A 26,908-nucleotide genomic window follows, 5' to 3' on the forward strand; every position below is an offset into this window, starting at 1 on the left:
TTTACATTATATTACGCTTTTTAAATATTTTAAATGCATCAATATAAATATATTTATATTATATATATATGATATCTATGTGTACATAAATATTCATAAAAAATCACTTTAATAAGAAAATTAATATAATGTAAAATAAGTGTATTAAGTATGTTACATGCTATTTATCTATCTATCTATCTTTATATATAAATGTATAACATGTATAAACAATAAAACAATATTATAAACAATTCAATAATAAAATAAATATTAAATAATGTAGACAATAGGGGGCGTGGCCTGGCGCCGACTGCGATGGCGGCTTAGTTCCTGAGCTTCGTCCGGACCTGTGGCGAAGCCCGTTATATCCGTGCGTTCTCCGACAACTGAGGCGGGGAATCTCAGTGGCGCTGATCCCTGGAGGTGCCCTGAGGCGAGAGAGCTGCAAGTGAGAACTGGCGGCGACGATCGGCAGACGCTGTGAGACGGGGCCTGGTTTAGCGGCAGAGCTGGCTCTCCGGAGCTCGAGGGCGGAGTTGTGTGACGCCGCCGGCCCGTACAGAGTTTCAGCGGCCAGGACCTTCTCTCACGCAAGACGCGAGGCCTTGATCGTTGGCGGCCAATGGGGCACTTCGCGGTGCGGCGTGGGTGCGCCCCGCAGCCCCCCGGGACAAGAGGTTGCTTAGGAGGACCCCCTCTTTTTCCCCCTCGGCGCCTCAATTGTGAGTCTTGCCTGTGATCACTCCGGAGGCGGGAGAGACAAAAGTTCGACAGCTGCAGAAGACCAGACTGCTGACTGCTGCCGTGGACACCTGCCTATCTCCACGAAGCAGCTGAGGCTGGAACGCGAGGAGCGGCCATCCTAGCAGAGGACTGCCAGCGGCCACTACGGCATGGCCTGAACTTGGACCCTGTGCAGAGGCCTCTGAGGGTCGCTGTGGATGAGTACTGGGGAGCAGCAGAGAGACATCGATCGGTGAGCACAGACCTATCGTGGAGCACCAGAGCAGAACAACTGCATACCTGGGCGCCCCCTTCTTGTGGAAGGCATGCTGGTCCGACTGCCGCGGCCTGTGAAGCCGCAACTCACTTTCTGGGGGACGGCCTGCACCATAGCCGTACTTCGCCGAGTCGTCCCACGGTGCTGGGAGATTGAGGCCCATCGGACGGGGGTGGGCGCTGGATGGTGTGCGGTGGGGATTTCCGAACACCTCCTAACAACTCTACTCAGAGATGAGACACACCATGATGAAACCGAAAGGGGCCACAGCCTCTGTCCAGGTTAATAAAATGGATAAATATGTGGTTACGCGAAAGTTGCCCTCGGAGGAGGGGGCGCAGGACGAAGACTTGACCAGAGAAGAACCATCGCTTAGCTCAATCATGGCGGTGATACAGGCAGTGGGGACAAATCCAAAAACTAAAATCGACAAGGTCACAATTGAGATGAACCTCATGAGAGCCGACAGGCGGAAAACGTCTGACAGAGTCACAGCGACGGAGGAACACATAGGGGAGCTGCAGTACATGACGTGTAACTCGAAGGAGAGGGTTCAAAAATTGGTCCACCAACACGAGACAATGGCGTTGCACCTGGACGATCAGGAAGGGAGGGCACGCCGCAACAACATTCTGGTGGTGGGGTTGCCTGAAGGGGTGGAGGGCCCCAGTGTGGACCTCTTTCTTGAAGACCTTGTCCTGCATCACCTCAAGCCCAAGAGACTGTCACCGTTGTTCTCCATTGAAAGGGCGCAAAGCGCCCGATTCCCAAACGGAAACCTGGGGCACCCCCTCGGACCATCATTGCACGTATTCTGAATTTTTGTGATCGAGATGCAATTTTACAAGCGGTCAGGGTCAATGGCGAGCTTCCTATGAGAATGCGACGATCCAAATTTTCATGGATTTTACTTTGAAGGTACAGCGAGAGAGACGTTCCTTTGAAGGGGTGAAATGAGCTCTTAGAGACAGGGGACTCAAGTACATGATGTTTTTCCCCGCCAAGCTCAAGTCTTGGTTCTTCATGACACCAGAGGCCCAGCTGTGGTTGGATGAGGGCTCTTCCCGGGTGCATCGCCGGCGGGAAGAGACGGACCACAGGAACACCGGCCAATGTTCCAAAGACTCCTCGAATTGGCATGGAGAGGATGCGATCTGCATAGAGATCCAGAAGCTCCAGCTCCATGAGCCCCAGCAGTGACACGGCACGTGCTGGGAAGTGAAAAGACCTCATATACTTTACTGGTCTGTTATTATCTTCTTGCCATTCCTCAGGGTGCAGTGGGGTTCTTTCATTGTCACAATGTGCTCCTCTCTGCTATTCAGCACAACAGACTGGCCTAGGGCCGGGTAGACTATGGACTTTCGAGTGTAGTAATAACCCTCAATGGTGGTAGGGCAGAGCTGCGGGCCCGGAGGGAGGATGCTGCTGGATGGTGGTACCGGGCAGCCCTACATTTGGTAACTAGTTATTGGCCTACAAAGCAGGGTTGCAGGGTGGGGAGGGATTGTTGTTACTGGGGTTGATCAGTTGTTTTTTGATTTTTTTTAGGTTGTTGTGACTTCAGAACAATTGCTTTGCCCCAACAGGGTTGGAAGATATGCTTCTATGCTCACATCGCATATTCGTGCGGACCAAGACTGGGGGGTAGGATATTCTTCAAGGGATATCACACGTTTGGGGTATGAAGTTTTTTTTGTTACTATTGTTATGACGGTTGAAGATCTGCAAACACTAAGACACAGTCACTACGGGAGCATATTAACACTTGACCTCAGATATCCGGTCTGTGACAGAGACCCACACTCTGTATAACCTCAACTGACCCAATGGCACAACACACTTCAACATCAACGCTGTCGCTCCTCTCATGGAATGTCAATGGTCTGCAGGACAAGATAAAGCGAGGGTTAGGGCTGCGATATCTGAAATGCAAGGCCCCAGCAGTCACAGTGTTGCAGGAAACACATTTAGTAGGGTCCACTTATAAAACACTGGACTGATGGGGGTTCCAGCTCCTAGTACATTCGGAGTTTACCTCATGGTCCCGAGGGTGGGAATCCTAGTTAGAAAGCAATTCCCTCTCATTGTTCACCGAACTTTTAAAGATGACCAGGGCCGATTTGCCGCGATCCAATGGGAATGTCGTTTACTTAATCTAGTGACTGTCCATATCCCAGCTACCCTACACTCCTCTGCCCTTCAGGCCTTAGGCAAGTTCCTATTTATGCTGCCGGATGGGGACTTAATATTAGGGGGCTACTTTAATATGACGATAAATGACGGAGTGGATCGTACACCCGTCAGACCACAACACCATCTCCGATCACCCCTGGCTGAATTCCTAGAAGCACATGGTTTACTGGATATTTGGCGGTTTCAAAATCCACATCAGAGACAATATACTTTTTACTCAAGGGCTCACAATAGCCTTTCACGCTTAAACTACATTCTCTCATCAACGGACAATATGGGAAGGTTTGGGGCGGTCTCACATCTGCCCAGAGGGATCTCTGATCACTCCTCGTTGCTGGTGGAGTTTCGATCACACGGCCCCACTCAGGGTCTTATTTACCCCATATACCCGGGATTCATACTAAATCCTAAGATTAAGAAAGGTTTACTAACTACGACAATGCATTACTTCCAAGAAAATGAGGCCTCGGTCTCTTCTCCGCTAATTTTGTGGGAGGCGTACAAACCAGTCATACGTGGGCGGGTCATCTCCCTCATTAAAGGTCATAAAAAAGATAAGAAATAAGAGATAGAAGCCTTAGAACAGGAGGTACATCATTTGGAGTCTCAGCATGCTAAAAACCCCTCAGACACCAACGCACATGGGTTGCGCGTGAAACAACAGGAATATAGGGAATACCTTTGGGCAGAGGCCAAAACCTGCATAACGACAGTTCAGCATAGGGTCTACGAATTAGGGGACAAAGCCGGCAAACTTCTCGCCTGGTTAGATAGGAGGGAGCGAGCGAATAGATGGATAGCGCAGCTCATGTCGGAGAATGGTAAAATAATATCAGACCCACAGGAGATAGGGACTGCACTGGCAGCACACTATGAACGGGTGTACACATCCACAAACACAACCACAGTCCAGGAAGCGCTTGAATTCCCTAGAGACATACGTATGCCAGTGCTCACGCCAGTGGAGGCCGAAGGTCTTGAGGAGGATATCACAGTGGATGAGCTCAAGGTGGCCATCTACAAGATACAGTCGGGTAAAGCCAGCGGCCCAAATGGCATCGCAATAGAATTATATAAACGTATGGCAGATAAGGTGGCCCCCTATATGTTTAAAATGTATGAGGCAAGCCAGGCCCAGGGCGATTCCCCTAGAGATCAACGGTTGGCTACCATAGTGGCCATCCATAAACCTGGCAAGTCCACTTTGGAGTGCGCATCATACCAACCGATCTCATTGATTAACGCAGAGGCCAAGATTTTGGCCAATACGTTAGCGCTCAGATTGACACCCCATCTCACTAAACTGAACCACCCGGACCAATCGGGATTCATGCCTGGCAGGAATACTGTTTTGAATCTCAGGCGCCTACATAGCGTCCTAGGACAAAAACATACGATACGGGAGGCCTTTGACTCGGTGGAATTGGCATTTCTGTTTGCGATCCTCTAACACTTGGGGTTTGGACCGAAATTCTGTTCCTGAATATGCCTACTGTATGCTAACACTATCGCGCATAGAGTTGCCAATGGACACATATCACGGGAGATTGCTCTGGGACGAGGGACGCGGCAAGGTTGCCCGCTGTCGCCACTTCTGTTTGCACTGGTCCTGGAGCCGTTGGCTGCCTGGATTAGGTCGGACCCAGAAATCCGGGGTCTAAAATGGAGGGAGGGATGGGAAGATCGTATCTCCCTCTATGCCGATGACGTCCTTATATACATAGCCTCGCCCACGCGGTCCCTTCCCGCATTACTTAACATCTGTGAGGAGTTCGGGTCGGGGTACACAATCAATTGGGACAAGTCCGTACATTATATTCTATGTGGGTTACCTCTAAGACAGCCTAGGGGATGAACGGTCCAGATAGTAACAGGTAGTAACATGTAACATCGGACCCAGACGGCTTCCTAGCACTTAATTTGCAAGCACCGTTGCAAAGGCTGAGGTGAGATATTAAGGACTGGAGAGCGTTGCCACTCACCCTACTGGGCAGAGCAGCACTTTTTAAAATTATGGCCTTACCCAGATTCTTATATGCCCTGCACAACATGCCCTGTCGAGTTCTCGATTCGTACTTTAGAGCAATAAACTCGGAGGTTATTACTCTCATTTGGGAGAGCAAACCCGCACGAGTGGCTGCGTGTAAATTGATTAGAAGCTGGTACGATGGGGGGATTGCTCTACCCGACGTCCGGGCATACTACTGGGCCTCACAACTGACAATTATCAATCAGTGGATTCCCACACCCGACACTGACCCTGCATACCGCCTGGACAGAGTGGCTCTGGGGACGGGGGGAGTTAATAGGGCAATCTATAACAAACGGAAAGCGCCTGGCCTCATGGGACCGATGGCACACACGATTCATCTTTGGCACGCGGTAACACGGCACCTGGGATGGGCAGACAGGCTAACGCAACACACTCCACTGTGGGACACAGGCAGACTGGGCACCCTGGGAAAGAGTAAGGGGTTCTAAAAATGGCACTTGATAGGGATCGCCCAGCTGGGAGATCTCTGGAACACTACGAAATGGTTCCTGGTGAACAGTTTCGACATACGCAGATTAAATATGCGATAGACGCAGCCCTTCCAGCAGCGGATATACTCCCTGAATCATCCCCTTTAGAGGACCAACTGTTATCTGACTATTTAGACAAGAAAGCGACTTCTCTTACTTACAGTAAAATTATTAATAATCGAACGTACCCCCTTGTATGACTCTGGGCGGTCTGGCAGACAGAGATAGGGGGTATGGATGACACTGACTGGCAGGATGCGACTGCATCACCTAGAGAGGTAGCAGTCTCCTCTAGACTGCGGTTGGTACAGCTAAAAATACTACATAGGACCTATTACACACGGGCGACATTGCATAAGATAGGAAGAACCACTGACCCGCACTGTTTGCGCCAATGTGGCGAACTAGGTACATTTTATCATACTTTGTGGGAGTGCTCGCTGATTACAATATACTGGAAGGCACAGTGATGGATACTATTACAGAGGTCAGGGAGAAACAAGTCCCGCTTGATCCTAGGTGTTGCCTATTGAACATATGGGAACCAACAGATCTTAACCACACCGATCGTCAGTGGGCAATGACGGGAATGATGATTGCTAAGCGGAATCTAGCACAGAAACGGGGGGCGGCACAAGCCCCAAACTTGATTGAGTGGAACAGGGATATGGACATGGTCATAGCAGCTGAGAAAGCTACATACATTTACAGAGGGTGCCCAAAGAAATGGTGAAGAGTGTGGGACAAATGGAATGCCTATAGAGGGAATATATGTACACCTCCTGCACTGGATCGTAACTCGGATGATGAGGTGTAACATTACTCTTGATAGTGAAATTATTATATCACTGTGTCTAATGATGACTGATGGACTGTGTACAACTGTCATATCCTTTGTAAGGAATGTACTTGCAGATTTTGTTTGCTATATAATAAAAAAGGTTATTAAAAAAAAAATGTAGACAATAAATAAAATCTATAAAATAGAAAAATCCCTAAAACACATTAACAAAACATACTGTAAACATTCAAATACATTTAAAAATAAAAACAAACAATATAAAGTATAAAAAACTAAAACAATTAATGCTAACAATCAATGCTATAAAATATACTTAACCAATGTTAGCAAAACTATTGGAGTCTAAGAATATTAAATATATTATTCCTACTCTAGTTTATGCAACAGTAAAAATAGCAAAAGCGTGGACTTCAAAAGGGGTTAGATTCACAATTCCTACCTCTGTCACTACAATAATAGGGAAAGTGTTGGACTTCGGAGGAGTTAGATTTCCTATTCCTATACCAGTCAGTGAAACCGCAGTAAAAGCGTTGAACTTCAGAGTGTTGAAATTTACTATTCCCACTCCATTCTAAGCAACAGTAGGGGAAAGCATTGGATTACTGAGGGCTGAAATGCACTATTCCCACTCCAGTCTACACAGCAGTAGGGAAAGTGTTGGACTTCAGAGGGATAAAATGGACTATTCCCACTCATGACAACACAACTGTAAGTAAAGTGTTAAACTTGGGGGGCGGTCAAATTCAAGATTCTCACTCCAAACAGTACAGAAAGCATTGGATTTCGTAGGGGTAAAATGCACTATTCCCACTCCAGTCAATGCAACAATAGGCAAAGTGTTGGACTTTTGGGGGGAAAAATGTATTATTTTCACTCCATTCTGTGCAACAGTAGGAAAAGCATTGGATTTCAGAGTAGTGAAACTTACTATTCTCACTCCAAACAGCGCAACAGTAGGCAAAGGGGCCGATTCCGATCTCGGGCGTAAGGGCACCGAAACCGGTTCGGCCGTAGTGGATCCGATTCCGATGCTTCTTTTCCGACCGATCCGTACATGGGTCCGGACGACAAAGTACGATGCGAAGATGCGCGAATTCTCCGACCGTCTTGTTCCCAGCTCCTACCCGATCCGTCCGACTCTGTCGCACGCAAACCGATGCGTGCAATGGAGACGATTCTCGACCAAACGAGTACGATGCTCGAATCAGACAGCTCGACCGAGTCAGAGCGTCCGGCTCGCAAATGCTCCCGGAGTCGGACTTCGGGGGTCCGCGCCTGACCCCCCCCAACCCCCGCAGCCGTACGACTCGCACACAGAGGGACACCCATGGGTCTCCCCCACACAGGCATGTACAGCGTGGATGGCACCGACACGTACCCACTGTAGGGGGCGCACTTGTTTGAGACGTACCCATTCAGTCAATGGGAGCGCATGTACGCGTCGTACAACTGGCTCCCATTGACTTCCATGGGAGTCTAACCGAACCGAGTGCGACAGCATACGTGCGCATCGTACTCGCTCGGTCGGACTGTAGGGGTTCGGCTCGGTCGGAAAACACTCCGGATCCGACTCGGTATGAGTGCTTTCTGACCTGGATCGGAATCAACACCAAAGTGTTGGACTTTGCAGGGGTAAAATGTATTATTCCCACTCTAAACAGCACAACATTAGGGAAAGTGTTGAATTGCGAAAAGGTATATTTTACTATTCCTACTGCAGTGTAGGCAAGTGCAGGGAAAATATTTTACTTCAAACATATTACATATATAATTAACATCATCAATGTAGAAACATTTTTAAACTCTTAATTAAAAAAATATTAACACAAAAAGTATACGTGTTAAAAAATAAAATTGAATAATCAAATTATATAATTACTATTCAATAAAAGAATTATCAATTAATAAATAATTGTTATTCGATTATTAATTATTTAACTTCTCACTCTGTGCCCCTACACACCAAGCATCCTGCACCTAAAATATAATTAAAAATATAACTATTCCATTACTTACATATTTAAAATAAATTCAGCAATTAATTAGCAATTAAAAACGAATTGTTCATTTATTTTTACTTAATTACCTTCCCACCCTAGACCCCTACAACTCTAGCATCCTGGAACTGAAATAAAATTAAATTAAATAAATATTCCACAATCTAAATATTTAAATCTCAATTAAATAATCAATTCAAAAATAATAATTTATAGTTAATTACTACTTAATTAACTTCCCACCGTACACCTCTACAAACCTAGCATCCCACAACTAAAATATAAAAAAATTAGTATTCCATAAATTACATAATTAAAAATCCATTCAATAATTCATTAACAATGAATAATCAATGAATAATTATTGCTTAATTAACTTCCCACCATATACATCTACATACCTAACAGCCTGCAAATAACATTTAATGAAAATACATTAGTATTACATAAATTACATAATAAATATCAATCATATAATTAAATAAAATGTATTAAATAATTCTTAATTAATTATTACCTAATTAACTTTCCACCCTATCTCCCGACAAACTCAACAACCTGCTACTACACTATAAATCACTATTAAAATGTAATGAGAACATCGAAATCACTGAAAATTACAAGCTATCTTTTAAAAACAATTAATGACATTTATATAAACAATACTAACACAAAAAATTAATGTCAAGTAAAACACATTAATATAATTGAAAACCGATATTTGTAACCACTATATTAGTGAAAGCCATTTTAAAAACATCAATACTATTTACAACAATATTCCCTTTCTCAAAAAACAATATTCTTGTCAACGATATTTGTGTGTCACCATATTGAATTTCTGATATTAGTCTGCCGATATTTTTAAATTGATATTTTGTCCATACAACGTTTTGAATGGATGTGTTTAGTAGATGTTGTTGTTGGAGAGGATGCCAAGAGCCTGGAAATTGTGGTCATGGAGTAATGGAGGGGGGTTGTACGAGGATGGTGCATGGTTCAATTGTGCCTCACCTCAGAGTGTACGGTGGACAGAATCAGAAGGTTTGAAACTCTTAATTCACTCCTGGAATGGAAGTCAAGGAGTTAGGGCAGGGGGTTGCAGAGGCAGGGAAGTTTGGGTGAAGGTAACAGGGGGTTTGGAGTTTGGAGAGAGGGTGGCAGGGTGGCAGGGTAGAGAGAGTGAAGGAGGCCTGAGAAGGATCTCACTCCAATTGCAGTCAGTCACACCAGTCTAGTTGCCACACATGTGTCTCCTAGTGATGCTGAACCATTCTGATTCATGCAAGGAAGAAGATGGCTGGTATGGTGCTAAGGGTTTGCATGAGAGAATTCATGTTTGCTTACTCTAATTGAGTCAATCACCTTGCACTCTCCTTCTGCTCCTGTGTGTGCTTCCCTGACTGGACTTCTCTGCCCTCACCCCTACGCAGTCCTCCCTGGTTGCGTTTCCCACCACCCTAGAAAGCCTGAGGCTTATGATTTACTTATCCTACCTGCTAACTGTCCTACTTTATATTTTTCCGCTTTATATTTTCCCTTTTGCACCACTGGACTGGACATCTCTGGCTTCTTCAATGTTTGCCATGACAGGCCCTTGCAGTCTCTCTTAAACTATGATCTCCTCTGCCCCACCATTCTGTTGCTCGTATTGTGCTTTCCTCTTTTGTCCTTCTAGTTTTATCCCCTGTTACTCCCGACCCTGTTAGGCCTCCCAAAGTGACTAATATAAAATTATACTGCATGGGATTAAAATATTGATGGGTATGTAATTCCTGTGCAGAAGTAGTATTCCCTGTTGAATGAGACCATTCATGAGGCTTTGTGCGTGTTACAAGTCAGAACACTTAATATTGCATGTTGATTAATACCTGGATGGAAGAAATAGGATGTAACCAAGAAACTTAGATAAAGATCTTCTAAAATGGCCGCTTTAAGGGCATTTTATGCACTAAAAATGGTATTATTGATTTTATTCTCTTTTTTTGCAGGGGCTAATCTGTTTTCGTATAAGTGGTTATAATATCTACCCTTTAATGTCTGTGTTTTGAATGCATTCTTTAAAAAAAAATCATTGGTATTGTTCTGCTTATTGCACTAGACTGTTTTTTCAGATGAGAGCGCAGAAACTATGCAGAAACTATATCGCTGTTTTTTTTTCATGGGAGTCACTAAAATCACAGAGAAACTCTATGGGGTGGCCACGCCCATGTCTTTTAAGCATGCCATAATATATAGGCAGAATACACTGGTGAATGTCTTGCGCTGGATGACCTTTTCATCGTTTTGAGTTGGGTGTTTTATACCCAGGCCCTTACGTGTGCATGAGACATATTTTAGGTCACTACATCAATGGGCTATTGTTGTGATGGGGTCCTGAAGGTTTCTGGTGTGGCACAACGATTTTGGCCGACATACATATAATTTACCACTAATATGATAGGAGTTAGATAAAATGTCCTTCTCTAATTGGTCACCTGGCAGGTCCTGAAAACATGTAGATTGTACGATGAGACTCTGCAGGTGAAGCCATAAGGTCTGTGGGTTGTTGACTAGACGCTTTGAGGCTAGTTCTGAAAACAAGGTGACTAATGATGCCCCCTGCAGAAGACAACACGCTGAAAGGCCAATTATTGAAAATCTCGAGGTCATGTACTTAATCATAACTGGCCAATTTCAAGCTTGTGCAACCGGCGGAAACCGCCCGCAGCACAAGCTCCCATTGAGAAATGGGAGATTGTGAAAATCCCTTCACCGTGTGGCAGTTACATCACGGTGCCTGCCACATGGTGCAGGGATTTTCAGGAGGCCACATACGGAGGCCAGTGGGGAAGGGCTCCAAAGTCACTTTCAGGCAGCCTTTCCAGGTCGGAAAGACCAAAATGGAATTGCTGTCATAAACCAACATCGTAATCCCGATGGGGGAAACGCCATCCTTAAGGGATTTTGTGGCCATTCCGACAGGCCAACGGGCTCCTTGAGCCTGTCGGTACCCAGTCGGATTCCCCGGCTGGTTTAAACTCCGACAGCTGTCATTGTAATACGGCGGTCAGAGTTTAAACCTACAATGTTTGTCAGAAAGACTTTCCGACTGACATTGTAGTCAGGCCCTTAGTGTCTTTTCTTAGTGCAGTGCTTGAGTGTGCTATTTTAAAGAATGAAAGTGGTTTTGAATTAGCAATGCATCCCTGAACCCATTACAGGACTGTTAGTAACCCGGAAAGTATCGACATCATACCGGCGGGTATGCTTTGTGGGGTTGTATGGGGCTACAATAACCTGGATTACACAGCTCAAGTGAAGTTGCACTGAACCCAGTCCAGGCGCCCATGGGTAGAGACCTCAAACCTTGTAGACCTGAGCCAGAGTCCCAGTATACGCAACACTGTGGCAACCTAGTCACAATGTTGATCTGGTGGTCATTGCCACTGACAGTCCCTCACTGAGCCTCCGATGGTCAAGATACTAGTCTCAGAAATCACCCACAGTGTACAACAATGTGTAAACAACTTCAAAGAGACAAGCATGTTTGGCAAATAATTCTTATTGGGAAGTTACAGTCTTGTGGCTCATGCTAAGATTGTGTAAAACTAGCTGACTAGTGGCACCCCTTGCAGTGAACAACACATTACAAGGCCAAGCCCATTGCTTTAAGGCCTCAAATTAAAGTCGATAATCACATCAGGCCAATTTTAAGAGGTTTTCATTTTTCAAGGTAATTTCAGAGTTTTTCGAATACTTGATAATATCTTGTCAGAAGGAGAAACACTTATTGATTTCAACTTTTTTCAAGTGAATATCAAACTTTTTATCTGACTATCCATCTATCTATCTATCTATCTATCTATCTATCTATCTATCTATCTATCTATCTATCTATCTATCTATCTATCTATCCATCCATCCATCCATCCATCCATCCATCCATCCATCCATCCATCCATCCATCCATCCATCCATCCATCCATCCATCCATCCATCCATCCATCCATCCATCCATCCATCCATCCATCCATCCATCCATCCATCCATCCATCCATCTATCTATCTATCTATCTATCTATCTATCTATCTATCTATCTATCTATCTATCTTTGTATACCATTTGTGTCATCGGAAGAAAGCAACAAATTGATTCCCTAATTAGGTCAACTAAATCAGGCAAGCTTCCACAGCCAAATATTGCACCATGGTGCAGTGTGCAAATGAGGTTTTGAACATAAGGTGTACAAACCTTTTCTTGAAACCCAGTCTATCTTCACACCCTCGTATAAATTTCAGTCAGCTGCTACTCGCCAGACATTACACTACGAAGTCTGACTTTTGTCTTTATAATTCACACCTCCAAAAAAGGACCGTTGATAAGAAAGAAGGCCTTATCATCTCCACCTACAGCCTTAGCATCAGTGTTCCGTAGATGACTAAGTCTTGTGAGGCTGTCAGATTCTGCAACACTCAGACCTGGTTTCTGTTCAGCTTAACAGTGTCCAGTATATTAAAAGTTGCGTTTCACTTATTTTTTTCACTGATTTATATTTTAATTGAAGGTCTAGTTTGAGCCATACAATGGGTTCCAGCTGTGTGGAAGACATTATTTGAGTGGTTGTTTGCGAGGGGACAGGGGCCATACTGGTCATTATGATGCTGTAACCCTTTGAGGAGGTGAGTTCAAGCTGCCGGAGGGCAATGCTCAGAGCAATTCAAGTGTTAGATCAGACGAAGGGTGATCTGACCACCACTGTCAGTAGTGGATTGAGACCCTGACGTGTAGTGGAAGTGAAATATGTAGGGAGGCTGAACACAAGTGGTGTCTGGTGACCTTCATCGTTTTTATGTGAAAGGGTGTAGGTAATCTTCCCAATCTGCTTTTCGGTGAAAGGGAATGTTGCTACCACAAAAACACACTCGATGATACAAAATGGGAATTCATGTTTGTGTGAATTTGTTTTGGCAGCCGTCATACGTTTCACTCAAGCTTTCACACGGCCACACATTTGCTTTATTTTATCAGTGCTGAAATGTGCTAACTTCTAAAGGTCCTGGGATTGAACTTTATTTCCATTGTTGAGCCATCTGATATGTGTTGTATCTCACAGATATCATTACATATCGTTAAGTGAAGTCTGGCAGCCAGGTATGGTTTAATCCTGGTTTTCAAGGCCTCTGGGGTGACTCTGAAAGAATAAACTACATCTGTTTGTTGTCAAACAGAAACGGGACTGAACCGAGGTCGGAGCATGGGAGACACGAGGGAGGATCTTTGTGGAACATAAACAAGACCTCCCCTCTCTAAACACTGAGCTGACTGAAGGAAGGTCACAAGGCTGCAGGGCCTGCGGGTAGAGCCACTTGCTGCCAGCTGATTCCTCCCTCAGAAGGCAGGTCAGAGGCTCTTTAAGGTGTAACTACCCTTACTCACACTGCACCCTCCTGTCGGTATTAGCTTCGGGGGAGAGAGAGCATTCAGTAGCAGGCCTGGAGACCAGGACAGGGGCGCGTGTCGCATGATTGAATGACTCTCCCAATGCACTGCACATGCGGCGCACTCCCTGAAGTAAGTACTTCTCTCCTGAGCTTCAGCTGAGGTCCTACTCACTGCTGGTTGGATGTTACAAGGGACTGGGTAAAGGTCAGTGAGTCCACATGCCTAAAGGACTCCTCCCTAGCCGCTCGCAATGCCCAATCAAGAATGTGAAAAAAAGATGGAGCCCAGAAAACCTATGGTGCTGAGTTGGCCTCATCATGGAGTGTGCGAGAATCGCCATGATGGAGAATTTTTTTTGGATTCGAGGACCGAATTTTTCTCCAGGTCTCCGGGACCTCTATGGGTAGTATTTTTGCACCCAGCCTCGCCAACCTCTATGTTCATCTTTTTGAGCAGAACTATGTACTGAACCACAGCAACCCCTATCGACAACATCTGGTGCTGTGGAAGAGGTACATAGACGACATCCTAGTGGTGTGGCGAGGCACCACTCCTGACCTTTTGGCTTTTCACTCCTGGCTCAATCTTCAAAACACTTTTTTGAAGTTTACGATTGAGTATAGTCACCAACGTCTGTCTTTCCTAGACATTTCTATCTTTCCACAGGAAGGCATCTTACATTGTGAACTTTTTAAAAAACCTATGGCCAGGAACTCTCTGCTATCCTTCGATAGCCATCATCCCAGGGCTCTCAGAGAGAATCTCCCGGTGGGGCAGTTCCTCCGGGTTCGAAGGAACTGCTCTACCCGAGCCCTTTTTGATAAACATGCCAGTCAACTTGCTCTACAATTACGGGCGCGAGATTATCCCAAGCGTCTGGTACGCCAAGCCCTCAAGAGAGCATCCAATAATGACCGTGATGCCTTACTGGATCATAATCCGGGCAAGAATGCGAATGAAAGACTTACTTTCGTCACCACGTTCTGCACTTTATCCAACCAACTGCAGAAAACAGTAAGAAGGCACTGGCGTATTCTTAATGTCACATCTGAGAACATCCCGCCCCCTCTTTTCGCGTTTAAAAGAGGTCCCAGCCTACGAAATAGCTTGGTCCATACACGACCCCTATCGAAACCTGCTAGTGAAGTCAATACATTGTGGGCTCTGAGCCCAGTACGAGGCCATTTTCCCTGTGGCACTTGTAGTGTCTGCCCCCAAACAACCAAAACGACTTCAGTCGATGTAGGTACCAATCGTCCGTGGATTTTGCAGCGCCACACCAACTGCAATTCTGATGGTGTCATTTACATGATTACCTGTCCTTGTGCTCTTAAATACATAGGTTACACCACACGTAAAATCAAGCTACGGATTAGCGAGCACAAGAGCACCATCCGGTGCAAGAAACAATCTACCTGCCTGACTGATCATTTTCTTGCACTAAATCACAAAGCGGACGACTTACATTGGGTGGTACTTGAACGTCCGGTGATCCCGCAACATGTACCAGACGTCTCCAGATTTTTGTTCTTGAAAGAACAGAAATGGATTTTTAAAATGAAAACGGACACACAGGGTCTAAATGACTGTATTCCTTGGTCTCTGATCTGAGGTTTAGATCCCTTTTGCCTCTTTCAAACTTAATTAGAAGGATCTCCTGAACTGACAGAATTAATACTAGACATACGAGTCACACTCATTATTATTTTTTGTCGTTCTAGGGTTTTCTTAAGGCGGAGACTATCCTACTGCCTACTTAGTGGGAGTATATTAGGATTTCTTTCGACCTGTACCTTATGACTGAGCCTTTGAGTGAATTGTTTTTGACATATCCATCTGTATCCATTACCTTTTTCAATATATTCTTAAAAAGGTTGATTTGGCATTAGTGTTATCAGTTCACTCGCATTTCTGCTATTTTATTTTGTCGCAATGATGTCATCTTAGGACAAGCACAATGCACATGTGCTTGGGTTTGTTCATCTATTATACAATCTCTAGACAGCCAACCCTTTATGTATCAGTAATAACTCAGGCTCTGATTTGATGTGAGTATCTTAGAGCATATGGTTCTGTGAACACTCACTTTACATTTGCGGCTGCATTTGTGCTGATGAGTGCTCCGTTCACGAGATTTCCGCCTGCTTCGTTGGCTCTGACGTCTGGTTGACAAACTTGTGTTCTTTTTATTAACATCGCCAGGTCGGTCATTATTGACATACTCCGTGTGATTGATGTACTATTCAACTATTAAGTTAATAACAACCAGTACTTTTTGGTCCGCGCACGCGCCACGACTAGTGTTCCTCCTTAGCGCCGGTTAAATCAACTCCTTCGGTTGACATACTGACGTGTGTAGTGCGCATGCGTCTGCATTAGTGTTCGAAGGCGCGCACTACACACACCTTGACGCATGCGTAGTAATGTCTATTACACCGTCAGCTGAAGTTAATCCAGCTTTTCGGCACCAATCACGGCGGGCTTAAATAGAGCTTCTCCCTCACCTACCGTCACCTCCCAGACTGTTCGCAGCCTGGCCTGAGGTACCGACGGATAGGTGAGTAAGCCCAGCACTTCAACTGTACAGCTATCAGCCGTATCTGCTGTGCCTGTTCGTGAGCCCCCCTCCTGCCCTCAGGCTTATTCTTAATTGGGATGGCGGGTCGAGGACAAGGTTAAAGTGGGTATAGCTACCATGCCTTGCTGATACTCATTAATTTTAAACATTCCAATCTTGAGGGTGATATACCTTAGGTTCCCCAAGGGCGGGGGGTCCTCGAGGATTCAATACACTATGCTGGATCTGTCTTGAAGTACCCTTTCGTCTTCTGGGTCCTTTCTAAGTCTTTGCCCTGCCAAGCCATGCTATTATGGGGATTGTAGGTTTCAGGTGCTAGACCCTTTTGGGTTTTTAAAGTGTTTGATTTTTAGGTAGTGTTTGTAATCAAAAAGGTAGCTGTTGGCAACTTTTGTTTCTACTCTACCTACTTACAGAGCGGTGCCTCCTCCTCCGAGCAGTCAGCCGGGTGAGGTGAGGCGGTTCTCCCACATAAAGCTGGGTAAGTCCCTAATTTCGTAAATTTATTATATTCTTTTGGATAAACGCTGATCACTTTGGGGTCTTTCTTACAACATATTAGTGCACAAATCGGCATTAATGATCAGGTACTTCATGTGAAATGAGAGTTTTGTGATAGTTTGATTTTTTCTTTTAGGAAAGAACAGGTGACATTCACCTTCCTCTTACTGGTTCCAGCCATCCGGTAGGGTGGCCATTGCCACAATCTTTGTTGGACCAGTAGATGTATTAAACTTTTTCTTGTAGATTTGATTTGTGTATGCACTCGCACTGTTTGCGCTGATTTTGCAGTAGCCAATTTTTGTTTATTCCTCACATTTGTCTAGGTCCTGAAGAAAGCCGGGTCGAGAGACCCTTCCGGCTGAAACATGTCGACCACATTAACATCTAGTTAGGAATTAGTCTATATAGTTCAAGACTATTAGGTGATTTTAAACATGACACTTGGACATACTCATAATAAACCTAGTTTTTTGCCCCAGTAGTCATTTTTAACTAGCACATACACTAGAGCACTGCACACATTTATATTTAAATACTTCGGAGTCCACATAGTTCGGATATACATCTGGTGAAGTGTTCCAACTGGAGTATCAGGGCCAGGCTTTCAGTAGGGCCTTTTGGCCTAAAAATTGTGGCCAGTTTCCTGTTCTCCTATAGGTCCAGATGACGAGGCTCCACCAATCAGGGTGGGCTGATGGACTCTATTACCTTACCAATGTATGAACAAACTATCTGTTTCTCCAGATCTCTAATTTGAGTTCTGTTTCTCTCACTAGTCGCAATAGGTACCTGATCTGTTCCTTTAGACTGAATATCTATGTTTAGTTGTCACACCCCAACAACTGCCCATGTACCAGCGCTCCTCTTGAAATATCGTCACATATGGCACGGTGATGGAACGTGCGTGATCCATGTATGTTGCCTGGACAATGTGGCAAAATGTCAGTAATGAGGCACCTTGCATTGCACAGCATTTGCATGTTCAGTGAGAGCAGGCTTTTCCTATAGAGAGAGCTGGGTCTCAATAAGTGTGTCCCATCCACACTACCAAAGACTCAAAGGAAGTTTGCTATTCTATTACATTGGAGCTGAGACTCATGAAATTTGCTTAATTTGCCAGGAAAAGCTGTGTATGGGTATTTTGGCAACATAGCATCCATAACTGCCCTCAGTCCTCCAGAAAAGGAACGCTTGCAGATGCCACTTGCCACAGCTATTGTGCCTCTAATGTTTTTCTAAATTAGCATGAAAGGGGTATTGCTTCACTGCACAGCGTGTGTATGTCTTCTATTAGGTCTAACATAACCTCCTGCTTGATGTTCATACAATAACCACACTCCACGTTATCTTTGCATAAAAGGCCATTTATTAGGACAGGGTTCTAATCATTCTATTGACTCCCCCCCAAAATACCACCTACATCCTGCAACCTGCCCTTAATTGGCAACACCCTGTAAAAACAACCAACACCGAAAACAAACAAAGCTCAACCCGCCCCTTACCCCTAGCTAGCCTATCCCCACCATGTCCTGTGCTAAGCACTGAGCGCCCCGAGGGAAGACTAGTCTGCGACCGTCACTTCCCCCGGGGGCCAACATCGTGCAATAACCACACTCCACGTTGTTATCTTAGCGTAACAGGCCATTTATTAGGACAGGGTTGCAAACATTCTATTAACTTTTATTAACATTACCAATGTCTCAAACTTATGAATCTGAACTTAAACATGGCAATTCCATTCCCTAATCCTCATTACTTCCTCATATAGCGCTCGAAGCACCGCAACCTACAACTGTCAATCTCACAAATCTGTCCTCCAAGACCACCCAAAGGTGCAAACTGCCATCCCTGTTCCAATCCGGAAAGAATACGTTTCACGCCTAACCGGGCCCCTACCAAGTCTGTGCGAGGCCATGCGCAACGACGCCAGCAACTGGAAAGCAGTGACCCTACTGCCATCGGCATGACAAATAATCCACAATTGCCTCCGTCCAGGCCAATCCTGAAAACCTGCAGGATTGCCATTCCTGCACTGGACAAACCTCACAACTACCTCCCTCGCACAGCCATACCCATCTACTTATGCCCGTCTGATCCATCTTGGATTGATGCAGCCAGATGCCCATCCATTCCTGCTCCAAACGCACCTCCTCATACAACACTCCCACAGCTCGAGCAGTACCCAACAGCTCCGATACCCTAAATGGCCCCAAAAACACCCAAATCATTCGTAGGAGGAACACTGCAACCTTGAAACGATCATAACAACTAAGGAGCAAAACAGCCAACAAATCCTGTAACAGCTCAAATGTAATAGCTTCACGCAACGCCACTTACCCGCACTCCTTTCCCTGCCCCACCCATACAAAACCCAGCCCAGAATCTCATCCCTGGCAGGGTCCAAACACCAATACAGCTTTCTATAGAATGAGTTTCCCACCAACTTGCCCGCAATTGTCGTGGGCGACAGACCTCTGTCAATACAAGATAAAACAAAACGCGACACTCCCTGTTCAGCTTCTTGTCACTCCAGCAGTATCATCTCCTGTGAATGTCCTGTAAACTCCCCAAACTCGCTCAATGCCAGTCGGTAACTTCTCTTGGTGGACTCAGCCAACAATCTCTCTACCAGCCCACAACTCTCACTCCCCTCAGGCCTAGTTGTCGAGAGGCATCTGCTTTTTGAACTCCTCCACTTCTGGCACAACTTATGGGGCAAAACCTTGTCCACATAGATACACCGTCCTCCCCAAATTGCATGCCTAGCAAAGAAAAATGAGCAGGATGTACGGGCAGCAACTGAAAGGCACACTTGATATTGCACTTCACCAGTTCAGCCCCCCTCCCACACTTTCTCATCAGGTGGATATAATAATCTACAGAGGCGTATAGCACACGGGAATCCTCATCTGCAATGAAGTCATTGACTGACCCGCCCTCAGGCCAGGATAAATGGTGAATCATCCTGAATTCCCCTAATCCTTTTTTGGGCACCACTCCCAGAGGTGAAATAATCAAATCTGTCAGGAGCTACTCAAAGAATGGGCCGCCACCCTGCCCTCAGCTACTTCCTTCTCTAGTTTTGACACTACCAGTTGGGGGCGTTGCCTGGCTGATTTCAAATGGTCTGCCCACCTGTCCCTCCTAGGGCCCTGGTACCCCAACAAAACCCTTCCCGGAAATCCCCAGTCCAAACACACAGCTGCCTCCCTGTCCGGATACACAGAGAGCCAAGGTATCATGGCTTCCACCCTAAATGGGGTACGGGCCCTTAGGTGAAGCCTGCTCCCAGCTTCTAGAGGCCTTCCACTGTTCTGCAGAACTGGCCAGTGTGAAACACTGCGTGATGGGGTGGCATGCCCCGCATTTGGAACATTCATGCTTAAACTTGCAGGTGTGCCTGGAGCAGAACCCTTATTGAAATTCCAACATGCCCCAGTGCTGGGCCCAGTTTGCTTCTGTGTATAACCCGCTCCTTGCGGAGCGGGACGGGGCTGAACGGGCCGATACGTAATGGGCAGGGCACTTGCCGTATGTGTTGAGGCCGTGAATTGAGTGGACGACATCCAATGCATCCATAGTTCAGAATCCATCTCCTCCACGGCTTATCAGGGGTATAACTCACCCTAACCCTGAATTCTTTGTTGTAGCTGACCCAGGCATAATCCCCAAAATGCATCTGTGCCTTGTGAATAATGTCCATGTATTTAAGCAGCGTAATCGCCCTATCAGAGTGATGTTCACAATGTATGCTAGCAGAAATCAAAAACGTTGAAGTCCAGTTTTCCATATTTATGGGGACCCTCGGCCACCTAGTCAATTCCCACTCCTCCTCCTTGGACCCTTCTTTTGCCTGAATTTCCCTATGTAGGTGTTTGAAAACGTCGACGTATTCGTGTTTCCAAATTCTATTCTTAGTTTTGTCCAACAGATGGAGCCCTAGGGGCATCGCCAATCCCATGTAAGGTAACCTCTTTTTGTGTTTATCTTCTTCTGTCTCATCAGTCTCACTTGCCTCATTTTGCCCAACTGTTCTGTCTGTCTGGACCACGGTACCCACAACTTTCTGGCTGGCAGCTGCCCTTTGGGTGTCACCGTATCAGCCACAGCGTCTGCCAGTGCAACCCGTGATTCATCCACAACCCCGTCTCCAATGCCCACCAACCTGCAAGGCTTACCCCCAGCTCTAGCATACCCGGTATCCCACACTGCCCACCAGTCACCTTTACCTTTAGACAAAGCTCCACCAGCTAACTTCTCCTTGAAACGTACACTGCTACTCCGAGCCCCTTTGTTCATGGTACTTTCCTTGTCTGCACTTGACGTCTATAAAACATGCCTGCCCCTTCCTCGCAGGCCTCCCTATGGGCATCTCCACATCCTTGTCATCATGCAACTCACCCTCTTCCCATTCATCACTGGCTTTAGCATAGTCAAGGATCAGCTCTTCATCACCTATTGCAGTTACACACTCAGACTCCTGCCCCGGCTCCCTTCCGTGACTGCACCAACACATCACGCTAAGACAAACGGGGTTCCGGCCGGTTTTCATATGTGCAAGCCTTTGTCAGAAGGCAGGCCACTGTGGACTCCCATGCTGCTTGAGGCCAGTGCCCGTGTTGCACCCTGCTGTCATCCCAACTTTTGACCAGCCTCAGTTTCAGGTTTTGCGCTCCCTTCCCCGACTGGGCTGCACCCTTGCACCACCGGGGCCCCAAGCCACATTGGCTCCCAGCCGATCTACTTCTAGCGCCTGGTCCTCAGGCACCCACACCGACTTCCCCCCTGCCCAGAACCCACAGCCCTGCGGGCCTCGCTGTATGCACCCTCAACCTGGGCCCCCCATACACTGGGCCGGGGCCAGATGCCTTCTCCCTAGCCTCACACTTCCTAGCACAACGCTTCTCGGTCTGCAGAGTATGCTTGCCTCAAGATCAACCCCCTGCCATCTACTGGGCTGTTCGTTCTGGGGGACGCTCCACAGTCCCCTCTGTGGAGGTCTCCCCTCACCCATATCCCTCAAATTGAGCCCCTGACCCCACAAAGATGCATTTTTTAAATGCTGGGCCTTGTGGCCCAACCAACCTCAAAGGAACACTCCCAGGGAGGTGCCTGCCAGAAAGGTCTAAAGGATCAGCCGTCCCTAAGAGTTCCAGACTCACTTCAGCCTCAGACCCCTTCCCTCCATCAATGATATTGCCTCCTCAGCAGAGGAGAGATGTTCGGGGAGGCTTCGCCACCGGCCACCCCACGTGCTTTAAATGACCCACCTCTGCTTTCTTCCCTGGAACCTGCTCAGAGAGACTTGCCACCACAGCTGCGACCACACCGCCCAACACGGAGCGCATCGGGTGCCTCATGCCAAACCAGGCCTAGTCCAATACACCAGGCCCGAGTAGGTCATCCCTACCCTGCCCCTAGAGTCTGGAGCGCTGCTCTAACAATACGCTGTCATGCGTCTCCATGACAGCCGCTCTACGGGTGCAGAAACGGCCTGATGACAACCAGGCAGCTCCCAAGATCTTAAAGCTTCTCCTCACCAATCTTGCCTCTTGCCCTCTCTTTGGTGTTCGGAGTCCAAAAGAGGCCGGGCATGCCCTTCTTGACACCTATATAGACCTAAGCTCAAACCACCCTTCCAACTAGCTAGCCCATCTCCACCCTGTTCTGTGCTAAGCACGAAGCACACGGGGGTAAGATTAGTCTGCGACCGTCACTTACCCTGCGGGCCAACATTGGCCACAGAGAGGGACTCTACCTGAAAACTAGCTCTCTCTCCTTCTCCTTCTCCTCTGTTGCACTGCCATAATTAGAATGCATCTCACAAGGGCACAGAGGACTGCAATTTTGAAAGTTTATGGTGCATTTTGGGTCTTCTTTTGCAGTTTGCATCTGCTTACCAACTGCTTGGCCTAGATTGGAATGCAGGAGTGTAATTTGCTACGTTTGCAACTTCATTATATGTGAATGCTTTGTACATATGTTTGCTGAATCTCTTTTTGGAAATTGTTATTTGGTGATGCTAATTCCAACGCCCAATTTGTGGATTTATTATTCATATGGTACTCTGTGGTATTCTTGAAAATTCCATATTCTGCTTTTTTGTATACCTGTCTTTGCACTTTATGCAGCACCAAAACCATCACTAATTGATTTACACATTGCAGCATTTAGTTTATTGGAGCCCTACTTGTGGAATTTACCATCAAGGTGAAGATAAATGTATATAAAGTTAATAGATGATTAGCAACTTCAGGCTGCTCTTTCTTAGTCTTGTCCACTTGCATAAAAGATAAAGAGAAGTTGATGCCATGAGCTGTTACTGCCATAGAGTCAGTGCTTAGACAACTGGTCTGCTTGCCCATGGTCAAGTGAATTTGACTGACCTTAAATGCCTTTAGCACTGAAATAACCACCAGCTAAATAAAACTTTGATAAAGGCTTGTGGAAAAGCAAGAGCAACCCAGGATTTTGCCAGTGATAGTTGACAGCTTGGTACAAATACAAATGGCAGAAGCACAGCTGGTAGCATAATTGCTAGTTTAGCATTAAGCTGATGCTAAAGCCTTACATGGACAGGCCTTTCTAATAGGAGACTATGCACTCTCCCATTAGAATGGGTTGTTGATATAAAGCAATGGATGGGAATTGATTTGGATCCTATTTTTGCTGAAGACTTGGGAAACAATGCTAATATAGCCCCACTTTAGGGCTGTACACAAAATAGCTTCTCAGATCTGTGGATGAGTTGGGGAAACTTTGTTCATGTAAATCTTCTTTTTGGGGTAGCCTTAGACATAAAATGGATATGCATCTTTATTGAAGTGCTGTTGAAACATTGGGTGGCTTTCTAACTATGTCCTATGTGGTTTATACTCCATCTGTGCTGGTACTTTACCATCCTAGGCAGTCATGTCGCACATAGTACACCATACGAAGGACGGGCATGATGAACCCCATTGACTGCAGCAGATACTGATACAGTTGCTTGGATGTTGGTGGTGGTGCTAGTTCTAGCTGGGTGCTGGTTCGGACAGTTTTTCTCTTTGAAGGTGTTTCCGGAATGATTTGTGCCACCACCATGACAACTGAGCAGGTTCATCTGAAATTGGGCATTCTGAACCTCTTATGCTGTTCATCACCCAGATGAGTTGTTGTTTCAGGATGGTTAGAGATTGTCACTGATAATGGGGTACAACATGTTTTCCATTTTAGCTACCTGGAAAGAACAGAGTAAAACCCATGCTAACTAATCCTCACTGTCCCTCACCTCTTTGCAACTGCTCCATGGTCGGAAATCGATAGCTTCATGACGTCAGCTTCAGATTCTGAAACATGGAGCACCAATATAATAATAACCTTGTGGTTATTTACAACTTGCAGTTTGCTCCCAACTCTGTAAATGTATCAGAAAAAGCACTTTAGTAAAACATAAGAGGCATTCATGGGAAGTAACGTGGAGGGAACAACTCCATATTGGAGGCTGGTCGGAGGAGGAAGAGAGTAGGCCGAAGTGCCCCCCGAGTAGGAGCTCAAGGCCAACCAGGACTAAGCCTGCCAAAGCCCACTCGGTGAGTTTGGTGACGTAAGCAGGCAGGTAATAGGCGGGCTGCTCTGCGCTCCTTAGAGTAGCTGGTTTCTGCTGGTTTCTGGAATCGCCAGCCCGGGCTTATTGGCTCCTTGGTTGCCAGTGGTCATCAGGCCCAGCGCAGCCCAGCAAGGTGCTTGGTGAGTGATGGTAGAGGGCAGCAGGCGGCAGCCGGTAGGGATAATCTGGCAACAGGCTCGACCATGAGAAGCAGCCAAAGGAGCCAAAAAATCCTGTCAAGACCCTGTAAACGCCTCCAACAGTGCAATAGGCACCTGTGGTCCCCTGTGGTGCCTGAAGGTGACTGGCGTTATGCCGGTGTGGGTTGTGCCCTGGGAGAAGCAGTTTTATTAATGAAGACAGCATGTGACAATAAAATGGGCCAAGCCCTTGTATCATCACTTTAACACCTTCGAGGCTATGAATCCTGCTGAATTTTGGTTGCCAGTTCAAGGATTAGGCACTGTCGCTCCCTGCAACAATCCCTTCCAGAGCATAGCTCATCCTGCAATTTCACTGAGGATATTAGGGACAATAAAGCTACTAAAGACATTAAAGACACCTGTTAGAAGAGCTTCGAAAATGCCAAATAAAACAACTAAAGGGGCAATATGCGGTCTGTGCAGGTCAGGTGCCCGCACCCTACGGTACAGAAGAGGAAAACGCTGCAAGTTCTATCTATGGGAAAAAGCACTAAGCCTAACACGGCTTGAGAGGGACAGTGCTTAATTTCCTCTGTAGCCCGTATGTTTGAAAAGTCCATAAAGGGGGCATCAAAATGAGACTTTTTAAAAGACGATCCTCTCTACAACAATCGACATAGAAGGCCTCCCAATGTCAATTTTCCAACTGTAACTCTTTAACAGAAACGAAAAATCAAGCTTGCCAAACAGTCCAAATGGTATAACAACCTCTACCCGGGGCCCCGCTGTAACAGGGATCCAAACAGGGCCAGCAACAGAGAGCACAATATATGCAATAGGGCCCTCACACAAACACATATAAAACTTTCCAACATAAGGGGCCTAATGCATTCACTGGGTTAGGACACATATGGGAACTGCTTTTTAGAACCTCACAGCTGACACCAGACGCTTTGTCCTACCAGTCTAACGAAATGGGCATGCAAGTGGACCTGTGAAACACGTTATCAGTATTCGTCTCTGGCATCGCCCATAAGATGGTAGAACTAAATAAGTTCATAACCAGAGCCCGGAATAACACAGCAGTAAAATAGACAGAATGTTCCTGTGCCCCACTGATCAACAAACTAGGCACAATTCCAGTTGTTCTGGGCATTTTAATTGAAGTTTTAAAAGACAATTTTGCAATTTCTTGCTCCACCAGGAATATAACACTCCCAGAGCAACATAGCCCACATAGCGATACCTGCAAATCTGAAATAAGGCCAGTTCAAAAAACATGAAAACTGCTCTTCAACTGTGTTGAACAATGAGTCATGCAGACCCATTACAAATAGGGGGAAAGTCCCACACACACAGACTGCAATCAGACTAAATGAGTCAAATGAGGATCTGAACCCGAGTACCCTTGGCCGCTGCCCGGTGGAGATGTCCTATGCAGCTATAGCCCCCTCGGCCGTCACCTACCCAGCCGGACATCGGACATTGTTTGTCATGGTTCTTCACGGTTTTATCTGCCTCTCCCCTCGACTGCTTTGACTGCTTTGCTCCCCCTGGAGTACTTTCCCCCTTCAGATCTACCTGACTGTCTGCTTTCCTCTCCACTGTTTACCTTTCCCCCAATACCTTCCATTCCCCATATGACGTGTGTCTTGGATATGCTACATGCTAATTATCCTATATTATTGTGTAAACTCACATTTTTTTCTCCTAAGCATATACTGGTAACTGCAACTGTAACTGTAACTGATGTAACTATGTAACAATGTTCTGAAACAATGTCCTATCTCATGTAAAGCGCTCTGATACCTCTGGGTCTAGCCAGCACTATATAAAACTTTTCAAATAAATACTTTTCAAATCTGAATAAAATACGACATCAGCACTATCTATAAACAGTTTAAACTCTAAAGGGTATGATGTGGCAAATCAAGTGGCTGCCCAAACTCCACTGGAGAATAAAACGACAAAAAAACGGAGGAAGAAGCAATGCATGGTCGGAAATAAAGTAATAAACAGCTTAGCATTGCTAGCTTGTGCAAGAATAAATCAATCTGTAATGCACACAATGGAGGTAGACGAAGATACAATTCACGCAGCTTCCTTTGCCTGCACTGACTCCCGCAAGGGAATGAAGCCCTTTCCAATATGCAACAAAAAATCAGAGAAC

This window comes from Triturus cristatus, chromosome 3_2, assembly GCF_964204655.1.
Source record: "Triturus cristatus chromosome 3_2, aTriCri1.1, whole genome shotgun sequence".
Lineage (NCBI taxonomy): Eukaryota > Metazoa > Chordata > Amphibia > Caudata > Salamandridae > Triturus > Triturus cristatus.